The sequence below is a fragment of the Cherax quadricarinatus genome, chromosome 72 (genome assembly GCF_038502225.1).
Source record: "Cherax quadricarinatus isolate ZL_2023a chromosome 72, ASM3850222v1, whole genome shotgun sequence".
NCBI lineage: Eukaryota > Metazoa > Arthropoda > Malacostraca > Decapoda > Parastacidae > Cherax > Cherax quadricarinatus.
Window position 1 is genome coordinate 23,667,194 of NC_091363.1, and position 9,349 is coordinate 23,676,542.

Genomic DNA, 9,349 nt, shown 5'->3' on the forward strand with positions numbered 1-9,349 from the left:
AAAATGCCCTTGTGGCCAAATTTTCTCTATGGGACTACGTAAGGTTGTTTGGACACTTGGTGCCGAGAGAACAATGCTTATACTAATTTTCTGTTACTCCTTTTCTCTAAATAAACTTATCTTTATTTCACAAAAAAAATAAAGTTTGTTAGTTCCTGGAATATTGCAAAAAAATCTGCCCTTTACTCCCACATAACTCCCAAAGTATTTGGAATATTTCCAAAATTTGTCAACCGGAAAATAGAGAAATCATTATTCTACAATTTCTGTGAGTATTATATTCCATTTAATTAAGTAATAAAGGAAGAATTTTGGACATTAGGTGAATAAGTTACTTGCGAGATATCGGCCGGGAGCGCCGGCCGCCCCCCGTCTGAAAAAAAAAAATCGCGAAAATCGCGTTGGTTTGGGTGTATTTCTTAGTAAACTTATGTTTTCTAGTGCAGTTATCCTCAAAACACCGTTTTCTCTTACTAAAAGTCCAAAGAATACGACATGGAGAGGTGTAACTCAAATAATATCGAAATATTCTCGATGGTCTTTTGCCATATTATGGCCTATTTTATTCAGTCTAGAGTATATAACATGTTTGTATGTTATTTAGAGTGTTTATTATATCATATTAGATCAATTCTGATAAACAAATAAGCCGTAGAGTTGATATATAAGCGTAATAATGAGTGATTCCTGCTGGTACCTCGGGAGCAGGAACACTGCCGAGCATTCCCGTCTGGTTCCCGGTAATCACTAAGTCTGCGGATAAGTCCCGCCTACTGTTTTATGATGCCAAATATTGAATTATTATATTAGAAAGAATAATGCAAGAAAAAGCGACAAAAAACAAGGAAAAAATCCAAAAAATATATGGGCCGTGAGCAGACTCGCTACCAACATCGCCGTCACCATACCTGATATAAATGACTATAATTTCTTGTAGAAACGTCGTAGAACATTCATTCTGGTACCATTGTATTGCCAAAGAGTTGAGCTATTTTTCAGTATATATATAACTCAATTTCCATATTTTTTCGATTTTTGGGTGAGCGCGCGCGGAAATTTGCCCTACGGCTTTAAGTCTCTCTGGTGTCAAAATCTAGCTTCTATTAACTTGTCAGTCACATTCTATTTTAGTTAGCTACACACATCCTAACTTGTATTTTTTGTGTTTAAGAAAGTGGAATAATCGAAATTCGAGTTTTTATTATATAATTTCGGAAAGCAAATTCTGAGATAACAAGAGAATGCCTCTTTAAGACACTTAAGTGAGGTTAAGGACATTTATTATAGGAAACGTTTAGCCACACGTAGCTTCTTCAGTCTTAATACACAGATAACATTATATATATATATATATATATATATATATATATATATATATATATATATATATATATATATATATATATATATATATATATATATATATATATATGCGCAAGACAAGCCACGGGGAAATCTTTTACTCAAGTACTTTCACACTTCTAAGTGCATCATCAGGAGCTGTGCAATGTTGCAAGAGAGCAACTATAGCAGGGAGAGAATTCACAGAGTAGCTACGTTACTCCGTGAGCTGCCAGCTACAGCACCCCCTTCCCTCTCAGTTTTCTGCTGGGATATAGCAGACTGGATAAGGCAAACCTGGGTTCTCCTCAAGACACTCTTAATTATACACCTCCAAAACATCCACCATGTGTATTTCTTACTCCGAATATCTCCTGATGAACTCCCCAAGACACTTCTGATGGATCAGGGCTTGATCATCCAAGTTCTTACTGCTAGCTGCATGTACTCCAGCATACAGAAATGATATAAACTACCAACAAGTTGATGATTAAGACACATGTCCAGCTGTTGGGTATTTATATTAATGAAACGTTTCACCTACACAATAGGCTTCTTAAGTCATAAATAACAAAAAGGCACAATACCGTGACTGGAATAATACACAAATAACCCGCACACAAAAGAGAGAAGCTTACGACGACGTTTCGGTCCGACTTCGACCATTGACAAAGTCACACTAACCAGAAGTGGAGCAGGACGGCTATATATAGGCAGGAAGAGGTTGTGGTAGTAGTAGTAGTACAAGAATGGTATATAATACCGACAAGAATGAAAAAAAATAGAGAAATTTACTACTATACCTGCTGCTTCTGTATTTGACTGAAGAAACCTACTGTGTAGGCGAAACGTTTCATCGATAAAGATTCCCAAGTGTTGCACATGTGTCTTAATCATTGTATGAACTACAGACTGGATGATCGGGTACTGACTTTAGGTATCTGTCCAGCTCCCTCTTCAAGGCAACCAGGGATAAATTGGTAAATCCTCTGATGACTGACAGGAGATTGTTGAACAGTCTTGGGCCCCGGACACTTATTGTGTATTCTCTTAAGTGTACTATTTGCTCCATTTCTTTTCATTGGGGGTAAATTGCACCATCTGCCCAGTCTATTGCACACATAGGGAGTGCTGTATGTGCTCAGATTTGGGATCAGACCCACTTGAATTTTCCAGGTGCAGTTTTGGGACTGATTACTCCTATCACCTTCTGAACTTCACCATTTTTCTTTGTACAGGACAGATGAAGCCATTACGTATGTGGCGAAACGTTTCCAACATAAAGATACCCAAGTGTTGCACATATATGTAATTTACCAACATTTCGGTCCTCTGTACAACTTATCTAAACGCAGTCATATGTATAGTTGGTGTTGGAACACCTTGGCCAAGTACAGGGAGTAAAAGTGATAAAAACATTGGCTGAAAATTATTTTGGAATATTATTATTGAGCCTATTATATAATAGCTACCCATTAGTAGCCAGCACAATAATTATGTGACTAGTAAGTAAGTTTATTCATGTATACACAAATACAGTTACATAGAATTATCATACATAGCAGCATATGTGTACAGAACACAATATAGAACACAAGATAACCCAAAAAACTCGGACAGTGTGACTTATTTCCATTGGGGTCCTTTTATTTTGAAAATGTGCAGTTTATTAGTTGTTAGGTAAGACACATATGCAACAGTTAGACAACTTTATTCCGAAACGTTTCGCCTACACAGTAGGCTTCTTCAGTCGAATACAGAAAGTAGGCAGGAACAGTAGAGATGTGAAGACGATGTAATCAGTCCATCACCCTTGTAGTCGTAGAATTTGAGGTTGTCAGTCCCTCAGTCAGTTTATTAGTTCTCCGTCTTGAACGGAAAGCCTGATATTCATAATGCTCACTGCAAATATTTGTCCCAGAGTCAAATATTCCTGTGTACTTTGGGTGTATAATATATAGTGAGGCGCTTGACATGTGTGTATTTGCTTCTTGAAGGCGACGAAGAGCGTGTAACTCATTAAGTCGACATGTAGTCAATATCATAAATATTGCAGCCGTATTGGCCTCGGTCAGTTGACCAAAAGCTCCAGCTGCGGGTCACTATTGACCATAATTGACCTGAGTAACTCTTTCTACTCTACCACAGACCGTATGGATAACATATAAGAATAATCAGTGTTAAGAGTTGTAAAATAATGCGAGTCCTTTCTATCGAACATGAGGTCCTCGTCAGGCAATACAAAATTCGTTAGGAGGAAGTCCTTATGCTAAAAAAAATCCTGTGCACAAAAACAATCACGTTAGTAGGTCTACCAGTAACAGAATATAAGGAGCTCTGCAGGAAGCATATTGACGTATGTGAAATATCGACAAGCCAAGAAATAAATATGGAGGTTCGAAACATCCTACCAGAAGCCTCAACTACAGAGTCATCAGACTACAGAGTCATCAGACTATCGATACGGTCCTCGAGAGCAAAGTTCAACCTCTTGCCAACACCCGAGCATTCACTTCTCTTACAACCCCATCTATAAATATAGTGAACAACCATGGTGACATCACACATCCTTGTCTACGGCCTACTTTTACTGGGAAATAATCTCCATCTCACATACTCTAACATGAGCCTCACTATCTTCGTAAAAACTCTTCACTGCTTTCAGTAGCCTACCTCCTATTCCATATATTTGCAACATCTGTCACATTGATCTCCTATCCACCCTGTCATATACCTTTTCCAAATCTGTTAATGCCACAAAAAAAACTCTTTACCCTTATCTAAGTACTGTTCACCTTTATGTTTCACTGTAAACATTTAGTCTACACACCCCCTATCCTTTCTAGAGCTTCCTTGTTCATCTACTATCCTGCTCTCCGTCTTACTCTTAATTCTCTCAATAATAACTCTACCATACACTTTACCAGGTATACTCAACAGACTTATTCCCCTCTAATTTTTGAACTCTCTTTTGTTCCCTTTGCCTTTATAAAAGGAACTATGCATGCTCTCTGCCAATCCCTAGGTATCTTACCCTCTTCCATACATTTATTAAATAATTGCACCAACCACTCCAAAACTATATCCCCACCTGCTTTTACCATTTCTATCTTTATCCCATCACTCCCAGCTGCCTTACCCACTTTCATTCTACCCACTGCCTCACGAACTTCCCCCACACTCATATAAATATATTATATATATAATATATATATATATATATATATATATATATATATATATATATATATATATATATATATATATATATATGCAAAACAACCACTCTGAAAGAATAGAGAAATTCCAAGCGCTTTCGTGACTACTCACATTATCAAGGAACTATGTTCCTTGATAATGTGAGTAATCACGAAAGCGCTTGGAATTTCTCTATTCTTTCAGAGTGGTTGTTTTGCATATTCTGAAATCACCTGTCTACTGTGATCTTATTGCTTATATATATATATATATATATATATATATATATATATATATATATATATATATATATATATATATATATATATATATATATATATATATATATATAATATATATATATACGTGTACGCAAGCTACACGCCAAGGTATTGTCCAGTGTGGGTAGATTGGTAAAGCACTGCGTACCTTGTCCTAAGGTTCGTAGGTTCGAGTCTCCTTCAGCCAGAGATCAGTGTTTGTGTATATTTCGCCTGCTCTCGTGAATTCCTTGCATTGTTCAACTCTCTAGTAAGGCTGATGCATGCAGGGGATGAGATGAAAAGCTGTAAGCCTTCTCCCTGAAAGCTGGCTGCCTTGGATCAAACGTGTAGTGCAAGCTACACGCCAAGGTATTGTCCAGTGTGGGTAGATTGGTAAAGCACTGCTTACCTTGTCCTAAGGTTCGTAGGTTCGAGTCTCCTTCAGCCAGAGATCAGTGTTTGTGTATATTTCGCCTGCTCTCGTGAATTCCTTGCATTGTTCAACTCTCTAGTAAGGCTGATGCATGCAGGGGATGAGATGAAAAGCTGTAAGCCTTCTCCCTGAAAGCTGGCTGCCTTGGATCAAACGTGTAGTGCAAGCTACACGCCAAGGTATTGTCCAGTGTGGGTAGATTGGTAAAGCACTGCTTACCTTGTCCTAAGGTTCGTAGGGTCGAGTCTCCTTCAGCCAGAGATCAGTGTTTGTGTATATTTCGCCTGCTCTCGCGAATTCCTTGCATTGTTCAACTCTCTAGAAAGGCTGATGCATGCAGGGGATGAGATGAAAAGCTGTAAGCCTTCTCCCTGAAAGCTGGCTGCCTTGGATCAAACGTGTAGCGCAAGCTACACGCCTAGGTATTGTCCAGTGTGGGTAGATTGGTAAAGCACTGTGTACCTTGTCCTAAGGTTCGTAGGTTCGAGTCTCCTTCAGCCAGAGATCAGTGTTTGTGTATATTTCGCCTGCTCTCGCGAATTCCTTGCATATATTATATATATATATATATATTTGTCGGGCCGAATAGGTAAAACTGGTCAATTAGCAAGAACTCATTTAAAATTAAGTCGTTTCTATAGTTTTCTCTTATACGTTTAAAGATATATTTTTTTCTCATTAACGTTAATGTAAAAATTTAAATTTTGTACCAAAAGATACTTAGAAAACTTATCTAACCTTATCACAACAAGTGTAATTTAATATAGCCTAATCCAACTAAATATATTTAGATAAGTTTACAATAATTTAATAATAAACAAGCACAATGAAATATATTTTTATCGTTATGTTCAGAACGATTTTTTGCGGAGTTATTATATACACAAATTTTCGCTTACCTTATTCAGCAAGAAGAGCGTTGCTATTTAAGCCAACATGGCAAGTTTTGTCTGTTCGGCGCGACTTGTATATCTTCGAAACAAAGGACTGGGAGATGAAAGATACTAGATCTAGGTCTTTCACATTGTCGCCAGTGGTTCTTAGAGAGGTGTGTAATATTAGAAGGTCTCCTAACATATTCTCAGAGGCAGGAAGGAAATTTATTGAGCACCATTTCCAGAAAGACCTCGCCCCGTGCTGCCATACTTGCTAGTCCCTCTCATACCCCACATGTTGGGGTCAGGGAGAGACACCGTAGTTCACTGGCAGAAAAATATACAGAACTTGAGGCATCATTTGTATATGAAACACTAAGTTAAATCAATATCACATCATCTAGTGCCAAACTGTCCTGGAATTTAGTGGGTGGCTGCATCACGGTATTTTAAGTCTTTGTAGCCTTGTCTTTCTGGTGAGGTTATTAGCTAACCAGATTTCACCTCACCTCACCCGGACTTTACCTGGAGAGAGTTCCGGGGGTCAACGCCCCCGCGGCCCGGTCTGTGACCAGGCCTCCTGGTGGATCAGAGCCTGATCAACCAGGCTGTTGCTGCTGGCTGCACGCAAACCAATGTACGAGCCACAGCCCGGCTGGTCAGGAACCGACTTTAGGTGCTTGTCTAGTGCCAGCTTGAAGACTTCCTGGGGTCTGTTGGTAATCCCCCTTATGTATGCTGGGAGGCAGTTGAACAGTCTCGGGCCCCTGACACTTATTGTATGGTCTCTTAACGTGCTAGTGACACCCCTGCTTTTCATTGGGGGGATGTTGCATCGTCTGCCAAGTCTTTTGCTTTCGTAGTGAGTGATTTTCGTGTGCAGGTTCGGTACTAGTCCCTCTAGGATTTTCCAGGTGTATATAATCATGTATCTCTCCCGCCTGCGTTCCAGAGAATACAGGTTTAGGAACCTCAAGCGCTAACAGTAACTGAGGTGTTTTATCTCCGTTAAGCACGCCGTGAAGGTTCTCTGTACATTTTCTAGGTCAGCAATTTCACCTGCCTTGAAAGGTGCTGTTAGTGTGCAACAATATTCCAGCCTAGATAGAACAAGTGACCTGAAGAGTGTCATCATGGGCTTATCCTCCCTAGTTTTGAAGGTTCTCATTATCCATCCTGTAATTTTTCTAGCAGATGCGATTGATACAATGTTATGGTCCTTGAAGGTGAGATCCTCCGACATGATCACTCCCAGGTCTTTGACGTTGGTGTATCGCTCTATTTTGTGGCCAGAATTTGTTTTTTACTCTGATGAAGATTTAATTTCCTCGTGTTTACCATATCTGAGTAATTGAAATGTCTCATCGTTGAACTTCAAATTGTTTTCTGCAGCCCACTGAAAGATTTGGTTGATGTCTGCCTGGAGCCTTGCAGTGTCTGCAATGGAAGATACTGTCATGCAGATTCGGGTGTCATCTGCAAAGGAAGACACGGTGCTGTGGCTGACATCCTTGTCTATGTCGGATATGAGGATGAGGAACAAGATGGTAGCGAGTACTGTGCCTTGTGGAACAGAGCTTTCCACCGTAGCTGCCTCGGACTTTACTCTGTTGACGACTACTCTCTGTGTTCTGTTAGTGAGGAAATTATAGATCCATCGACCAACTTTTCCTGTTATTCCTTAAGCACGCATTTTGTGCGCTATTACGCCATGGTCACACTTGTCGAAGGCTTTTCCAAAGTCTGTATATATTACATCTGCATTCTTTTTGTCTTCTAGTGCATTTAGGACCTTGTCGTAGTGATCCAATAGTTGAGACAGACAGGAGCGACCTGTTCTAAACCCATGTTGCCCTGGGTTTTGTAACTGATGGGTTTCTAGATGGGTGGTGATCTTGCTTCTTAGGACCCTTTCAAAGAATTTTATGATATGGGATGTTAGTGCTATCGGTCTGTAGTTCTTTGCTGTTGCTTTACTTCCCCCTTTGTGGAGTGGGGCTATGTCTGTTGTTTTTAGTAACTGTGGGACGACTCCCGTGTCCATGCTCCCTCTCCATAGGATGGAAAAGGCTCGTGATAGGGGCTTCTTGCAGTTCTTGATGAACACGGAGTTCCATGAGTCTGGCCCTGGGGAAGAGTGCATGGCATGTCATTTATCGCCCGTTCGAAGTCATTTGGCGTCAGGATAACATCGGATAGGCTTGTGTTAACCAAATTCTCATAAAAAATTCATTTTGATCATCGACTCTCAGTCTGGTTAGTGGCTTGCTAAAAACTGAGTCATATTGGGACTTGAGTAGCTCACTCATTTCCTTGCTGTCATCTGTGTAGGACCCATCTTGTTTAAGTAGGGGCCCAATACTGGACGTTGTTCTCGACTTTGATTTGGCACAGGAGAAGAAATACTTTGGGTTTCTTTCGATTTCATTTACGGCTTTTAGTTCTTCCCGCGATTCCTGACTCCTATCAGATTCCTTTAGCTTAAGTTCGATGCTTGCTATTTCTCTGACCAGTGTCTCCCTACGCATTTCAGATATATTGACCTCTTTTAGCCTCTCTGTTATTCTTTTCCGTCGCCTGTAAAGGGAGCGCCTGTCTCTTTCTATTTTACATTGTGAAGGCTTACTCAGCTCTGTAATAACTTCAGACAGTATTACCAAAGCTGGCTCCTCAGGAAAATTAATGAATAGAAAACGAAATAATAATTAACAAAGATAAACACTTTATTATTTATTAAAGCAAAAATAAAACAATAAAACATGACAGGTACATCCTATTTGAAAGAAAAATGAAAAATGAAATGAATAAAATAACATTTGAACTCAACACTAATATATATAATGGGGTGTCTGGTGTTGGTGACACTTCGTGTTGTTGAAATCTTAGCCGTTGCTGATGTGGTGGGGGGGTCGCAAGTGTTGGTGACCATCACCGGCTAGTTCTTCACAGAGTATCGCCGTGAGTATTCTATCCCGATGACAGGAAAGCAGGTTCTTTACCGCTGCAATGATGTGGGGTTACGTCCTGCAATTTCATACAGGTGCACAGGTAATTAAATCCAAAATGGGGACGTCTCAGGACGTTAGTCCTTCTCCATTAGTTCTTCTCGTTGATTGACAGGTGACCCTCTCTGTCATCCAAGCTGAAAAGATAGACAGGTTACCCACTGCTTAAGAAGTCACTCTCCATGATAAGTACAATACCTAAAAGATGTGGTGATTATTACAACAGTCAACTTA